Below are 14515 nucleotides of genomic sequence, written 5' to 3'. Positions count from 1 at the left end.
TGGTGAAACAGAGGATAACAGACTAAAGGCCGAAATACTAAATGTCTTTTTCCAAAGCTGTTTCACAGAGGAAGACTGCATTGTAGTTCCTTCTCTAGATTGTCGCACAGATGACGAAGTGGTAGATATCGAAATAGACGACAGAGGGATAGAGAAACAATTAAAATCGCTCAAAAGAGGAAAGGCCGCTGGACCTGATGGGATACCAGTTCGATTTTACACAGAGTACGCGAAGTAACTTGCCCCCTTCTTGCAGCGGTGTACCGTAGGTCTCTAGAAGAGCGTAGCGTTCCAAAGGATTGGAAAAGGGCACAGGTCATCCCCGTTTTCAAGAAGGGACGTCGAACAGATGTGCAGAACTATAGACCTATATCTCTAAGGTCAATCAGTTGTAGAATTTTGGAACACGTATTATGTTAGAGTATAATGACTTTTCTGGAGACTAGAAATCTACTCTGTAGGAACCAGCATGGGTTTCGAAAAAGACGGTCGTGTGAAACCCAGATCGCGCTATTCGTCCACGAGACTCAGAGGGCCATAGACACGGGTTCACAGGTAGATGCCGTGTTTCTTGACTGCCGCAAGGTGTTCGATACAGTTCCCCACAGTCGTTTAATGAACAAAGTAAGGGCATATGGACTATCAGACCAATTGTGTGATTGGATTGAAGCGTTCCTAGATAACAGAACGCAGCATGTCATTCTCAATGGAGAGAATTCTTCCGAAGTAAGAGTGATTTCATGTGTGCCGCAGGGGAGTGTCATAGGACCGTTGCTATTCACAATATACATAAATGACCTTGTGGATGACATCGGAAGTTCACTGAGGCTTTTTGCAGATGATGCTGTGGCGTATCGAGAGGTTGTAACAATGGAAAATTGTACTGAAATGCAGGAGGATCTGCAGCGAATTGACGCATGGTGCAGGGAATGGCAATTGAATCTCAATGTAGACAAGTGTAATGTGCTGCGAATACATAGAAAGATAGATCCTAGCAGGTCAGCAACCGGAAGCAGTTAATTCCATAAATTATCTGGGAGTACGCATTAGGAGTGATTTAAAATGGAATGATCATATAATGTTGATCGTCGGTAAAGCAGATGCCAGACTAAGATTCATTAGAAGAATCCTAAGGAAATGCAATCCGAAAACAAAGGAAGTAGGTTACAGTACGCTTGTTCGCCTACTGCTTGAATACTGCTCAGCAGTGTGGGATCCGTACCAGATAGGGTTGATACAAGACAGAGAGAAGATCCAACGGAGAGCAGCGCGCTTCGTTACAGGATCATTTAGTAATCGCGAAAGCGTTACGGAGATGATAGATAAACTCCAGTGGAAGACTCTGCAGGAGAGACGCTCAGTAGCTCGGTACGGGCTTTTGTTAAAATTTCGAGAACATACCTTCACCGTAGAGTCAAGCAGTATATTGCTCCCTCCTACGTATATCTCACGAAGAGACCATGAGGATAAAATCAGTGAGATTAGAGCCCACACAGAAGCATACCGACAATCCTTCTTTCCACGAACAATACGAGAATGGAATAGAAGGGAGAACAGATAGAGGTACTCAAGGTACCCTCCGCCACACACCTTCAGGTGGCTTGCGGAGTATGGATGTAGATGTAGGAGTACTGGTATTGTTTTTAATTACCAGAAAAACAGAAAATTTTTGTTACCGAGCGACGTGGCGCAGTGGTTAGCACACTGGACTCGCTTTCGGGAGGACGTGGGTTCAGACCCGCGTCCGGCCATCCTGATTTATGTTTTCCGTGATTTCCCTAAATCGCTTCAGGCAAATGCCGGGAAGGCTCCTTTCAAAGGGCACGGCCGACCTCCTTACCTAACCCGACAGGACTTATCACCTCACTGTTTGGTCCCCTACCCAAATCGACCAGCGAACCACCCAAAGTGCTTGTTAGATTAAATAAGTTTTGTAGAGAAGCATAAGATGGCGCAAGGCGATTCCTTGAATTTTAGTGTATTGAAATTGCGGTTGTGGTATATATATATATATATACCGCAAAACTGCTGAAGAGAACCAGATTCGAATGCTTCCTTAAAGTTTTTATCATTTTGGAATTCAGTGAGCTCGTCCTTGATTTCCTCTGCAACTTCTCCTGCGTTAGTGGTGAAAGTGCTGTGTATCGATTTTTGTTCAACTTTAGCTTCTATTTTGTTGTATTCTGGGAGGTATTGATTGAATTCAGCATGTCCAGATGACCCTTGAGGTTTCATTCTGTTTGCCCTAATCATGTGACACGTGTTATCATAGACTGCCTTTCATGTCGCGAACGCAGAATAATTATTTTCGTCAGTTTTACCTGTCCGTAATGTAAGTTCGCAAATAACGTCACGAAGTTTACCTTCGAAGATAAATTAATATACACTAGTCTACAATATTATATCAACAAGCCGTTATTTCCACGTCCTGTGTCTAATTCACGACATAGTCATACAACTGTCAACCACATTTCCGTACGATCGTGTTCTGCACGGGAGATGGTACTCCGGTCAATTGACAACCATGCCAACAATGGCCTCAGGACACCTATGAAACGAGGTACGTTTGCCGGATAGCCCAACATCCCCAACCGATGTGCACACAGTCACAGACGGAGCAGTACGGCACAGAGGAGCTGTCTACCAGACTCTCTGCGTTGGAGGGCCAGAGAAAGAAAGGAAACAGGGCAGTCGCAGACTGGTGTGGCCCGATGGCTTAGCGTGAAGCGATCTGTTGTTTCTGGCATGTGGCGACAGTACATAGAGACCGAAACTGTATGCCGAAGACCAGGGCAGGCTCGACCAAGTGTGCCTTCAGAATAGAGGACCGTTATTTGGCTGTTCGGGCACAATGGTACCGCCTTAGTACTGCACGGCAACTGGCAACTGAGTTCGCAGGGTCAACTGGATGTGTTGTATCGAGGCAAACGGTGTGCAGAAGACTTTGGTAGAGTGGCCTTTATTGTCGGAGACCTGCTGTATGTCTACCTCTGACTCGTCTTCGCAGAAGGGAACTTCTAGCCAGGGGTCATCAACATGCCGCCTGGACGGTCGAACAGTGGGATAATGTCGTTTTCACATTTGAGACTCGATTTAGTCTGGAGAGTGATTCTCCACGGATTCGGATCTGGAGGGAACTTGGAACACGATTTTGGGGTCCAAACATTGTGGAAAGATACTGATATCGGGGAGGATCCCTAATGGTGTGGGCAGGGATTATGGTTACCACCCGAACGCCTCTTTATGAAATTGTACAGATGATTCGGCAAGGTTTAACTGCTGTCAGGAATCGCGACGAGATCTTGGGATCTCATTTGCGGTTGTTGCGAGGTGCTGTGGGCCCACACTTCGTATTGATGGACGATAATGCTCGATCTCATAGAGCACGGGTGGTTGATGTTTTATTGGAAACGGCAGATGTTGCACGTATGGCGTGGCTTGCTCGCTGTCCCGATTTGAATCCCATAGAGCATGTCTGGGATGCACTAGGGAAACGTCTTGCATCACGTCATCATCCACCAAACACTCTTCAAGACTGAGAGCAGCTGTGCAGGGAGAATGGGCGTTTTTGCTTCAACATCAGACTGATAACATCATTCACAGGATGCCCCGTCGGTGTCAGGCCTTCATTGCTGCCAGAGGTGGTCAAACCCCATACTGAGCACATTAACCAGTTGTCTGAATGTGTGTGCAAATTCGTTGAGTTGGAAAAAAATAAGAACACTTTTGTCTACCGTTACGCAGGTTGCAGTTGTTTACGTTCTGTATCCTTTACGTTGCTTCTACACTAATGGCCATTAAAATTGCTACACCAAGAAGAAATGCACATGATAAACGGGTATTCATTGGACAAATATATTATGCTAGAACTGACATGTGATTACATTTTCATGCAATTTCAGTGCATAGATCCTGAGAAATCAGTACCCAGAACAACCACCCCGGCCCGTAATGACGTCGTCTATACGCCTGGGCATTTAGTCAAACATAGCTTGGATGGCGTGTACAGGTACAGCTAGCTGCTGATGCAGCTTCAACACGATACCACAGTTCACCACGAGTAGTGACTGGCGTATTGTGACGAACCAGTTGCTCGGCCACCATTGACCAGACATTTTCAGTTGGTGACAGATCTGGAGAATGTGCTGGCCAGGGCACCAGTTGAACATTTTCTGTATCCAGAAAGGCCCGTACAGGACCAGAAACATGCGGTCGTGCATTATCCTGCTGAAATGTAGGGTTTCGCAGGAATCGAATGAAGGGTGGAGCCACGGGTCGTAACACATCTGAAATGTAACGTCCACTGTTCAGAGTGCCGTCAATGCGAACAAGAAGTGACCGAGACGTGTAACCAATGGCACCCCATACCATCACGCCAGGTGATACGCCAGTATGGCGATGACGAATACACGCTTCCAATGTGCGTTCAACGCGATGTCTACAAACACGGATGCGACCATCATGATGATGTAAACAGAACCTGGATTCATCCGAAAAAATGACGCTTTGCAATTCGTGCACCCATGTTCGTCGTTGAGTACACCATCGCAGGCGCTCCTGTCTGTGATGAAGCGTCCAGGGTAACCGCAGCCATGGTCTCCGAGCTGATAGTCCATGCTACTGCAAACGTCGTCGAACTGTTCGTGCAGATGGTTGTTGTCTTGCAAACGTCCTCATCTGTTGACACGGGGGATCGAGACTTGGGTGCACGATCCGTTACAGCCATGGGGATAAGATGCCTATCATCTCGACTGCTAGTGATGCGAGGCCGTTGGGATCCAGAACTGCGTTCCGTATTACCCTCCTGAACCCACCGATTCCATATTCTGATAAGTCATTGGATCTCGATCAACGCGAGCAGCAGTGTCGCGATACGATAAACCGCTATCGCGATAGGCTACAATCCGACCTTTATCAAAGTCGGAAACGTGATGGTACGCACTTCTCCTCTTTGCACGAGGCATCACAACAACGTTTCACCAGACAGCGCCGATCAACTGCTGTTTGTGTATGAGAAATCGGTTGGAAACTTTCCTCATGTCAGCACGTTGTAGGTGTCGCTACCGGCGCCAAGCTTGTGTAAATGCTCTGAAAAGCTGATCATTTGCATATCACGATATCATCATCTTCTCGGTTAAATTTCTCGTCTGTAGCACGTCATCATCGTGGTGTAGAAATTTTAATGGCCACTAGTGTACTTTACTATCGCCTGTTTATACTGTTTTGTGGCAAAATAAACGCTTCCTTGTAAAATTTCCGTTTGTTGCTTTAATTTTGGACACCAGCGTATTTGCAAAGACTACTACATGTCTTTTCAAGACCCTTCAGGTGTGCGAAAATATCCACAAGAGGTGCCAAATGCATCTGAGATGTCAGATTAGAAAACTGTTTTAATTTCTTTCTCGCCTAGAAACCTCTCGTCTGAGGTCATATAGCCAATAAAAATTGGGGGCCATATTTTAGCTGTAGCAGACCGCTAATTGGGAATCTGAGTTATAGTCAGCATTTATCGGAAGTGTAGAGGTAGCTGTGTTTCCCGAGACATCAGCGTACTGGCTGAGCGCATGGGAGACGGTATCTGAGAACAGACCACGGTGTGTCTGTCGCCCAACAAGTAATTCGTTGTGCAGTGTGTGCTCCCAGTTTCCAGGAAGGATGCGGAGCGTGACAATTAGCATTTCCAGAGAAACTCTCTCGGTGTGTGACTGCGCGGATACGGGAATCAGTCCTCCAAAAGCCTCCGGACGAGCGCAGGCGACGGGCAAAGCGCGGCTTAAGCTGCGAACCGTGAAGTGGAAAGTTGCGGCCCGCCGCTATCGGAGAAGCCCCCACCCACCCAGTCAGCGAGCAGCTGCGGCCTTTCCCCAGGGTGACGAATAGCGAGCCACCGCCCCGCCCCCTCACCGGCAGCTTTGTTCACCACCGCAAAGCGACACTCCTATTCCAGGCCGGGGCGGAATTCTCAACCCAGCCATACACAGGGCGCTGACTTCACTGAATTTTGTTTCTCTTGTGTTGGTAATTGTTGCGCAATAGCGTCACTGAAGTGTTATAATGTGCTGCCTTTAGTACAAAATCATCAATATGTACACTCAGAAATTTGGAATATTGTAGCTTATGCACTATCTCCATTTCGCGTGCTACATTAACCGTGACTCTCAGTTATATTTGTTGTACGGAACTGAATATACTGCTTTTTCTCTTAGTTAACGGAGACCTCTTTTAATAGTGCTTTAAAGTATTGCTAGCAGTTTTTTTTACGCTTGCCCTAAGACTATTCTTTGTAACATCTGTCATCTGAAAAAAGAAACACCACTTCTATTTTACGTTTATGCTAACATTTTCATTCACATATGTGAGGACTAGAACACTGAACGCTATAGGACCTCATCCATGATTTTTTTGCCAGTCACTAAAATTTTTCTCCCTTTGCTAATGGTTGAATTATTTAGCTCTACATTTTTCATTTATTTTGTCATGTGTGATCAAATCCTGATGGATTCCACTGCCATTAAGTCAATAAAAAGTAATATTTCGTAATGAAATATCTGGATCCAGATGGCTTTAGGTGGCTTCCCACGGCTGTTTCGGTGGATTCGTGACCGAAATTGAATCATCGATTTAGAAAGTGGAGAAACGAACATTCAGAAGGAAGAAAGAGCTATTCAAAAATGGACTGATTATATAAAATCCTCTACCTAGGTGGCGTGAGGAAGTGCAGCAAGCCACATAAAGTGGAGCTATGACGACAAATGACCTGTCAGGTACATAACGTGCAGTGAAAGTGGGTCTTCCCTACCTACCTAACTTCCAATTGCTCCAACCTCATCCCCTTTCCATTTGCTCTCAGCCCCACCCTTCTCACACTTCCCATAAATCCCTACCCACCTCTCACTTTCATTAATCTTATCGTCTTCGCTCTCTTCTTTACTTATGTGGGCACTTAAAGTACCTTTTCTTATTAACGCTGAGGTTGGTTTGCAGCACCATGTCATTCCATTCTTCTCTGTGCCTTCTCTTTCATTTTCGCATATGTGGCATAACAAGTGTCTCTTCAAATGTGCAGCTTGTGTGTCGTTCCTAGCCGTCTTTGGCCAGTCCTTCTTTCAGTATCTATTGTTACTGTTAAGAGGAAATGTTGTTCCTCCAGAGAAATCTGCATTCCTGTATTCCTCTAGATTTTCCTTCATTAGCGACTCAATTTTTCAATCTCTTCTTAACCCTTGGGGTCCCAACAAAATTTAAAAAAAAATTGGCTTTTATCATCGTATTAAGCAACGAATACAAGAACAAATGCGCATAAATTAAGCAATGAATAGTTGTAAGATTCGCTTTGGAACCACTGGGAGATACAGTTTCCAACCAAGCACCATTTCAAGAGAGATATATTTGAAATCAATTTCGCATTTTTCCTGGACACAATCCCACATTTCGAAGCTTCCATGAACTCTTAATGCCTAAAGCCGGCCGTTGTGGCCGATCGGTTCTAGGCGCTTCGGTCTGGAACCGCGCAACCGCTACGGTCGCTGGTTCGAATCCTGCCTCGGGCATGGATGTGTGTGATGTCCTTAGGTTAGTTAGGTTTAAGTAGTTCTAAGTTCTAGGGGACTGATGACCTCAGATGTTAATTCCCATAGTGCTCCGAGCCATTTGAACCATTTTTAATGCCTAAAACAAATTATACTTCTAAACAACAAGCAAAAAGGGCCTAAAAGATAATACATTTTAAATAAAGTACATTCAACTCCAGTACCTTCATTTCGAAACCATTTATGAAAGCAGTGGTACAAATTCATACTTAAGTTACAGTAAATATAGGTACAGCTTTTTTCACTGTGAATGGCAACTGTGAATGATCACTATGTAAAACAAAATCGTGTTGCTGAATTCTAAAATGACGTAGCACAACCTCCGCACCGACTGTTTCTTTGAACGCTGTGACTGCTTTAGTGCATTACACTACGGTGACAAAAGTCATGGGATACCTCCTAACGTCTTGTCGGACCTAGTTTTGCCGGCCGTAGTGGATCATCTCGACGTGACATCGCCTCAACAAGTCGTTAGAGAAAATAGTGAGCTATGCTGTCATTAAAGGCGTCCATAATAGCGAAAGGATCCCGGTGCAGGATTTTGTTCACGAACTGACCTCTCCATTATGTCGCATAAACATACGATGGGATACATGTCGGACACCTGTGGCATTGTAGCACTCACGATTCTGAGAAGAGGAGGGGTTCGGCCGAGCCTCCTCCACTCGTTTCCGCTGGAGGAAGGTGGGGTGATAGTGGATGGAGCTCGAAATCATTAGGGAGTCGGTCGTGCCCTCACTTCATCCTGATTCTCCGCCCCAGAGCCATACGATGTTCACATTATGCAGCATCTTTCTCTTTTGGGCAAGAACTTTCTCATTCATAATTACAATCGCATCTGGGCAGAGGCCATGTTTCCCAGACGCTGGGCCGACCGGAGTGGCCAAGCGGTTAAAGGCGCTACAGTCTGGAACCGCACGACCGCTACGGCCGCAGGTTCGAATCCTGCCTCGGGCATGGATGTGTGTGATGTCCTTAGGTTAGTTAGGTTTAAGTAGTTCTAAGTTCTAGGGGACTGATGACCTCAGATGTTAATTCCCATAGTGCTCAGAGCCATTTGAACCAGACGCTGGCGTGAAGCCACTGTCATACCCATATCCAAGCCTGGTAAGCACAAACGCCTTCTTTCTAGCGACTGCCCCATTTCTCTCACCAGGTGTGTTGGCAAGGTGATTGAACGTATGGGTATGCCTGGCAGGTATGGTAGCTTGAGTCTCACAATTTACTAACTACTACACAATGTGGATTTCGGGTTCTCCGTTCGGCATTTGACCATTTCGTCACTTTGGCAACCCATGTCATGAATGGTTCTCTGCGGAAAATTCCAAACTGTGGCCTCGTTTTTCGATTCAGAGAAAGTGTATGACACCTGCTGGAGAACTTGTATCCTCCGTACTCTCTGCATGTGTGGCTTCAGAGGCCGCCACCACTGTTTCCTTCAGGAATTTTTTAAAGTTCGAGTTTTCAAGGTACATGTGGGCTCTGCCTTGCCAGACACCTTTATCCAAGAAAACGAAATGCCTCAGGGTTCTGTGCTGAGTGTCGTCCTCTTTGTTATCGCCATTAACCCTATTAAGGCCTGTCTCTCACTGGGTATCTCCGGCTCCCTTTTCGTTGACGATTTTGCAATCTATTGCAGTTCTCTACGGACTTGTCCCATTTACCGACGTCTTTAACGTTGTTCCGATCGTCTTTACTCGTCGAGCATCGACAACGGCTTTCGCTTTTCCACTGGCAAATCTGTTTGTGTGAATTTGTGGCGGGGCGATAGGTTTCTTCCACCATCTTTACGTCTTGGACCTGTTGCTCTTACAATAGTTGAAACTACGAAATTTCTGGCGCTCATGCTCGACAGGAAACTTTCTTAGCCCTCCCATGTGTCTTACCCGGCCCACTGTACCCGGTCCCCCAGTGTGCTACGTTATGCATGTGGACATCCATCCATCCTACGCCGTCTCAGTATGATCCACCATCGTGGCATTCGTTTGGCCACTGGCGACTACTATAGTATCCCCGATGAGAGTCTGTATGGAGACGCTGCCGAAATCCCTCTGACATACCGATGTGATATTCTGCTCACGTCTCCGTGACCACAGATACACTATCCGCGTATCGCGGGGTATCTGTATTCTGTTTGTTAAGCTTGATCCCTTTCACAGTCGTTTCGGTAACGTGATCTAATTTTCCTCGATATAAGCATTGCAAACGATAGGAGAAAGGAGTACTGCATTGCCTCGTCTTGCTCCTCCTCCCTTGCAATAACTTTTAATCAAAGCCACTTTTTTGTTATAGGAGGTAAGTATGAAGAACACCTGTTGATAATTTAAACCCGCTGCTAGATTACAATATCAAATGCTTTTCTTCGGCCTGCAAATAGAGCGTAGATTGGCTTGTTTTTCTGTATTTGATCTGCAATCACAAGCGACTGAACCAGAATGGTCTGTCGTGTTAGCCTCCTCCCTACCTCAAACCGATCTGTATTGAAGGTGTCTTCCACCTTCCTTTCGGTTTCCCACAGATTTATTCTCATGAGAACCTTCGATTCATGTGATAAGAGGCAAACATTTGGTATTGCTCGTATTTTGTAGCTGCTACAGTTCTTGGTATGGGAACTGTGATGCGTTTCTGGGAGACAGATCATATACCCAACGGACGTATGTTATCAGTTTCAACAGCATTACTTTAAGGTTATCGGCAGCATCTGTGATTATTTCTGCAGGAATATCATCAATAGCCGTCGATTCCTCATAAAATATTCTTGCAGAATGACACTAGCTTGCTAATTCTATCTACTCATGTCCATTATAATTATCCGGGCTGTTATGCCGTGGTCGGTTGACGAATTCTGTGTCGATTCCCAACGTTTCGTCTCCGACTGCGAGAGACATCTTCAAGGGGGTCCGTAGCTCAATGGAAGGTCCAACACACCCACTGGCTCGCTACTGACTGCCGCTAAATTCCGTGTCCGCGCGCTCCCACGCCGCGGCGTGACGTCACGTGTTTTGAAAACGTAATTTACAAGCCCACCAGGAAGATACAGGAATACCTTAAGCCTGCCAAGGACGCTCGCAAACCACTGGAAAAAGCTGTTTAGGATCCCATGCAGCTGTGGTGATGTATATGTGGGTACCAGTAAAAGAACTATACTTGGAAGGATAGACAGCATTGGTCGTATATTTTTGTTTATTATCGCAAAATCGATTTTCGGTCACTTAGTGACCATCTTCAGTGCTGTAATATATAACTTAAATTAGTAAGCACTGGTGTCAATAAGCTTACGGCGATCACATAGACTCTATATCTGTGATCGCCGTAAGCTTATTGACACCAGTGCTTACTAATTTAAGTTATATATTACAGCACCGAAGATGCTGAAAATTTTCTACCAGACTGCAACCCAACTGACAGCCTCCTTGTAAGCAAGACAGGGGTAATGGAATTCATTCGAATTAAGTTAGGCAATGTTGAGGAAATTAGGCTAGGAAATGAGACTAAAATCAATCGATGTTTCTTTTTCCCATTTAGCCCGCAAAATAACTGACAACGGCTAAAGTAGAAAGGCAATAAAATACGGACTGCGAATAGCATTAGAAGCAATTCTGAAAAAGATAAATTTGTTAATGATGAATGTAAATTTGAATTTTAGGTTTTTTTTTCCAGAGGTATTCATCTGTACTGTAGCCCAGTACGGAAGTGAAGACTACAAACACTTCAGACAAAAAGAGAATAGTAGCTTTTGAACTACAGTGCAACAGAAGAATGCTGAATATTAAAAGGGTGGATGGGATAATTAATGAGGTACAGACTCGAATTGGGGAAAAAACGAAAATTATGGCTCAGCGTGATTAAAAGCGCTGGTGACGCTTCAGCTGTCAAACAGTATTAAGATTGACAGCAGTGTCGTGGCGTCCCTTCTCAATATTAATTACTTTTCGTTTTACGAGTTGTGACATAATAACGAAAAAGTTTGCAGCGGCCTAGGAAAATATTTGCTTTATTATAATTTCAGTCTTGGATAACAATGTTTATTTGTAATCACGTTAATGACCACCTTCAGAGCTGAGTAAAAACGTGTCACATTACGCACATCACGCCGTTACATGTGACGGTGTAGTCAAAATTGTTAGCCGTTTCGGCCTAGTCAAATTTTATTTATTTGACGAAGCAAAAATCACGTGCAATGGCATGATATGTGTAATGCAGCACTTTTTTACTCAGGTCTCAAGATACCAACGTAATGTTGGAACTACATAACCACATTAATTCTTTCGTAACAATAAGACAGTCGCATCATCCTTACAAACGAAATTCACAGAATTTGTAGTTGATGTTTTCTCCAATGAATTTACATAGGGAAAATTTTTGCCTTTATTGATATGATTCAAATGGCTCTGACCATTATGTGTTCAGATGGCTCTGAGCACTATGGGACTCAACAGCTGAGGTCATAAGTCCCCTAGAACTTAGACCTACTTAAACCTAACTAACCTAAGGAAATCACACACATCCATGCCCGAGGCAGGATTCGAACCTGCGACCATAGCAGTCGTGCGGTTCCGGATTGAAGCGCCCAGAACCGTTCGGCCACCGTGGCCGGCTGACCATTATGGGACTTAAATTCTACGGTCATCAGTTGTCAAGAACTTAGAACTACTTAAACCTAACTGACCTAAGGACATCACACACATCCATGCCCGAGGCAGGATTCGAACCTGCGACCGTAGCGGTCGCGCGGCTCCAGACTGCAGCGCCTAGAATCGCTCGGCCACTGTCGGCCGGCGCCTTTATTGACATGAAAGACTACGGACGCCCTTGTTGCACTCTGCACGCAGTTCAGTGTCTTGCTGCTTTTAAGAAGCTGAAATACTTCCCTCTGCAAGCTCATAATATTTTCCCCAGAAACTGCCGTATGTGGACAACTTTCCCTCTGTCAAATGTAAGTCATAAAGCCAATACACCAGTTTTCCCCCAGTAATGCTTCTTTCTCTTTTCTTTTCTCTCTGCGTTACGCCATATTCTTTTCTCTTACTTTCATAACTGCATGTTGTTATGCTTCCCTCTTCCTCCCTTCTCCGCCCCCTTCCTCTAATGCCCATTGCCGCTAGCACTCATAATTAGCCTCTTACAAGTTGGGTGTCTTAGAAAAACACTCAAAAAAAAAAAAAAAAAAAAAAACGCAAAGCAGTTATGCCAATTGGTAACAAATTAATATTCATACACGTATCGACGGAAAATGCAAACTTGTTAGCTTCGGAGGCGGATAGATAAATACACTACTGGCCATTAAAATTGCTACACCACGAAGATGACGTGCTAAGGACGCGAAATTTAACCAACAGAAAGAAGACGTTGTAATATGCAAATGATTAGCTTTTCAGAGCATTCACACAAGTCTGGCGCCGGTGGCGACACCTACAACGTGCTGACATGAGGAAAGTTTCCAATCGATTTCTCATAAACAAACAACAGTTGACCGGCGTTGCCTGGTGAAACGTTGTTGTGATGCCTCGTGTAAGGAGCAGAAATGCGTACCATCACGTTTCCGACTTTGATAAAGGTCGGATTGTAGCCTATCCCGATTACGGTTTATCGTATGGCGACATTGCTGCTCGCGTTGGTCGAGATCCAATGACTGTGAGGAGAATATGGAATCGGTGGGTTCAGGAGGGTAATACGGAACGCCGTGCTGGATCCCAACTGACAAGCATCTTATCCGCATGACTGTAATGGATCGTGCAGCCACGTCTAGATGCCTGAGTCAACAGATGGGGACGTTTGCAAGGCAACAACCATCTGCACGAATAGTTCGACGACGTTTGCAGCAACACGGACTATCAGCTCGGAGACCATGGCTGCGGTTACCCTTGACGCTGCATCACAGACCGGAGCGCCTGCGATGGTGTACTCAACGACGCATCTGGGTGCACGAATGGCAAAACGTCATTTTTTCGGATGAATCCAGGTTCTGTTTACAGCATCGGGATGGTCACATCCGTGTTTGACGACATAGCGGTGAACGCACATTGGAAGCGTGTATTCGTCATCGCCATACTGGCGTATCACCCGGCGTAATGGTATGGGGTGCCATTGGTTACACGTCTCGGTCAGCTCTTGTTCGCATTGACGGCACTTTGAACAGTGGAATTTACATTTCAGATGTGTTACGACCCGTGGCTCTACCCTTCATACGATCCCTGCGAAACCTTACATTTCAGCAGGATAATGCACGACCGCGTGTTGCAAGTCCTGTACGGGCCTTTCTGGATACAGAAAATGTTCGACTGCTGCCCTGGCCAGTACAGTCGCCAGATTTCTCACCAATTGAAAACGTCTGGTCAATGGTGTCCAAGCAACTGGCTCGTCACAGTACGCCAGTCACTACTCGTGATGAACCGTGGTATCGTGTTGAAGCTGTGTACTTGTACACCCCATCCAAGCTCTGTTTGACTCAATGCCCAGGCGTATTAAGGCCGTTATTACGGCCAGAGGTGGTTGTTCTGGGTACTGATTTCTCAGGATCTATGCACTCAAATTGCGTGAAAATGTAATAACATGTCATTTCTAGTATAATATGTTTGTCCAATGAATACCTGTTTATCATCTGCATTTCTTCTTGGTGTAGCAATTTTAATGGCCAGTAGTGTATGTAACGCTGCAGCACAATTTCACCGCGCAGCTGGCAAGGATGCTAAACAGGAGATATCTCGATACCAGGGCATAAAGCCTTTGTAAATTTCAGCTGGACGGTAACTATGCCTGGCAGACAGGCACGTTAACAAGACTTGTAGTGGGGCTCAAGAAAGCCGGTTGAGTAATCGGCGAATCGCTGACATTTGAATAGAAACGATGCCACTGTTAGACGATATTGGTAGGAATGGAACACAGCGCCAAGAAGGAACTGTCGAAGTGGAGAGACGACAGAACTT

General features: G+C 45.3%; 1 protein-coding gene across 1 annotated transcript in view; it reads left to right on the top strand.

Moving 5' to 3' along the window:
- Nucleotides 1-14515, top strand: part of LOC124605440 (calcium uptake protein 3, mitochondrial-like) — a 212550-nt gene that overhangs the window by 119228 nt on the left and 78807 nt on the right. The window lies entirely within an intron of this gene.

The sequence above is a fragment of the Schistocerca americana genome, chromosome 3, assembly GCF_021461395.2.
Source record: "Schistocerca americana isolate TAMUIC-IGC-003095 chromosome 3, iqSchAmer2.1, whole genome shotgun sequence".
Lineage (NCBI taxonomy): Eukaryota > Metazoa > Arthropoda > Insecta > Orthoptera > Acrididae > Schistocerca > Schistocerca americana.
This window is presented reverse-complemented; position numbering and strand designations above follow the sequence as displayed.